Source organism: Sceloporus undulatus, chromosome 1 (assembly GCF_019175285.1).
Source record: "Sceloporus undulatus isolate JIND9_A2432 ecotype Alabama chromosome 1, SceUnd_v1.1, whole genome shotgun sequence".
NCBI lineage: Eukaryota > Metazoa > Chordata > Lepidosauria > Squamata > Phrynosomatidae > Sceloporus > Sceloporus undulatus.
In genome coordinates, this window is record NC_056522.1 from 91,137,123 (window position 1) to 91,140,479 (window position 3,357).

Sequence of the window (3,357 nt, forward strand, 5' to 3'; positions counted from 1 at the left end):
CTCAATAATGATGATGATGATAATAGTAATAATAATAATAATAATAATAATAATAATAATAATAACAACAACAACATATTTATAGTCCGCCTCTCCCCGAATGATTGAGGTGGGTAACAGTCATACTAACATAATTACCAAAATCCCCACCCCCCCATTAAAATACAAAACATCATAAAATAGAATCAAATTATTAAAATCAGTCTAAAAATTAATCTAAAAATTGATCTCCATTAAAATGAGGCAGTTTTGGAGAGAATGAAGTAACCACAGTTATGGGACAATGGGAGAGCCCGTTTATCAATCTGGGAATGCCAGCTGGAAGAGATCCATCTTAATGGCCTTCTTGAACACCTCAGGAGTTGTAATATGATGGCTCTCCTCCGGTAGGTCATTCCAAAGTTTAGGAGTGGCCAAAGAAAAGGTGTATGCCCATGCCCAGCTCTGATGGTAGACAGGAAAATAACTGTAAACTTTAAGTTCCTTTGTATTGGTCAAACCTGTTTTTCAAAAGCCACAGGTGTACCGATAGGGTGTGAGTGTGTGGAATGTGGGTATTGATCCCCTATTAAGAATTCAGTCCCCAAGTGAAATTTTCTACCAGTTCCCAAATGTCTAGCACTGTAGAGAGACAACTGAAATTTATTCACACAGAGAACTCTCATATTTGCTCTCATACAGTGGGACCATGGTATCAGTGGGAAAGCCTTGGTATCCATGAGGAAGACCCCCCCCCCCCGATACCAAAATCTGCAGATGTGCAAATCCTCTTTTCCCCAATGACCGCATGTGCACACAGCTGTGCCACCATTAGGGACAATGGGATGGGGGCTTACCTAAAGTCCTGCTGTCACTAATGGTGGTGCAGCTACGTTCACGGACTACCATTGGGGACAATGGGAGCTGTCCCTAATGGTGGCCACATGCATGTGCCGCCATTGAGAACAATGTGGGTTTGCCATCTGTAGATGCTGAAATCTGCAGGTGGCAAATCTGTGGATAGTGTGGCCCCATTGTATTTTTATTCCTTTGGTAACTTTGCCTGCCCATTTTCTTTTCTTGGGAAGCTTAATATGTATTTCTAAATGCTCAGCTGAAGGTCTGTTACTTCAATGACAGTGGATTGGGAACTGAAAGAACATTCTACATGGGATGGGGGCAGAATTCCAATTTGGGGAGACATTTTGCTTCATTTTACTTTCACCCCATAGCTACATTCCTGCACTGTTTACATAAAAATGTTAAACTGCAGCAGGACCAGGGTGCATTTGCTGTTCCTCTAAGGGGGATAGGAACGGAGGAGGAGGAGGAAGAAGAAGAGACAAAAATGTAAGTAAGTATGTCTGGTTTGGGGGGGGAAATGTTATTGTTGTTTTTATGTTTAACATTGTATGAGGATGGAATAGAACATCCTGCATCCTATTTAAATAGCGAATTGCTGTTCCATGAGAAGTAATCTCCTTTTTGTTTTGACTAGAAAAACAGCAGTCCAGGAAGTGTGTGAATGGCCTTGAATGACCACATGTCACTCAAGGCCATGATCATTCCAGCCCTGATATATGTACAGGTTGCTATGTAAACAATAATGGTGTTGGCATTTGAAGGGAGTTAACACACTGGGTACCATTTCCTAACCTGTTTTATAGATAGGCATATGCAGTCCCACCTCCCCTTTTGAGAAGCTGCATTAGTCAGTGAGCAACTTCAGGACCTGAATGAATAGTATACTTGATTTTTGATGCCTGAGCAAATGTAAGGTATGAAGATTTTCAGGTCAGAAAGTATAACTCTCAAGTAAACTGTGAGCCCTGATATTTGTCTTTTAAAGAACAGAGGCCTGTTACAGACTGCCAAAATAAAGCTGCTTCGGGTCTCTTTGGAGGTATGCTGTTTAAAGGAGGCATGCATCCTAAGAATCTGGAAGCTGCACCAAAGTTGCCCTACAGTGCTTAGGAATGGAGTGTGGCTTTGACACGACCTCCAGACTCTTAGGACCCATGCATCATTTAAATAGCATACCTCCAAAGAGACCCGAAGCAGCTTTATTTTGGCAGTCTGTAACAGGCCTTAATCACCTCAACAGAAATCTTGATACAAGTTTGTGATATGAATGTATCCAGCAAGTAATGTTTGGATATCTTATGAACTGAGCATGAATTTATCAATTTTATGGATAAGGGCATACATATATTTGAGTTATGATTTATCACATAAGCCAAGACCTGAGAATGTTTGGGTATATTCTACAAAATCAACAGCAACTTCAAGGGCATATGTGGTGTCTTCATCTCTGGAGGATATTTGGAAAGTGGCAGGGTGAGAAGAGCCAGACACATTTATTAGTTACGATAAAATAAAAAATACAAATTGGCAAATGATGTCTTTGGTTACAAAAAAATTAAGCTATAGTGCATTAGAAAGACAACCACATCCTCCCTAACTTTTAAGGGTGTTGGTGTATCCCACAAGTAAGCGGATTGCTCCCTGGTACCACCCAGAGAGAGGTGATGGTATTCACTGTGAACAGACATTCTTGGAGCTTTGAAGGAGTAATCCACCCCTGTCCTAGAAGTGTGGCTCTGAATTTGGCACTATACATTGGGTGGATGAGATGGATGTTATTATTTATGTATTTGTTACTATTTTAACTTTGAGTCCTACAATTTATCTAAGCAGTTATAAGGAACTGTTTAATCAGGGCTATGTAATTTAATTAAACTGAAGAGAGATGAACAACTCAATGATGGTGATGGAAAAGGACTGTATCTGATGCTGGTGCAAGGGTATAACATTTGAAGTTCTCTGCTTGGAATGTAAAACAGATTTTTATTGCAAATATGTGGTCTCAGTGGGTCAGGGTTCATTGATTATGTTGTTTTATTAGCATTTGTTGAAAACTCCTTTTTATGACAGACTTTTATTCTGATATGGAGCTTGACTTCTTTTACATGGCTTAGAGAGCTTTTTAGCCTGAGGAACAGAAGGTTAAGAGGTGGCATGATAACTATGTTTAAATATCTGAAGGGATGTCATATTGACGATGGAGCAAACTTGTTTTCTGCTGCTCTAGAGACTCGAACACAGTACAGTGGATTAAAACTACAGGAAAAGAGATTCCACCTTAACATTAGGAATAATTTCTTTACAGTAATAACTGTTCAACAGAGGAATACACTACCTCGGGATGTGGTGGTGTCTTCTTCTTTGCAAGTTTTTAAACATAGGCTAGATGGTCATCTGTCAGGAATGCTTTGGTTGTGATTTTCTGCATAGCAGGAAGTTGGACTAGATGGCTCCTTGTGGTCTCTTCCAACTCTATGATTCTATGATTTTCTTTGTTTGATGGCTATGTACTAC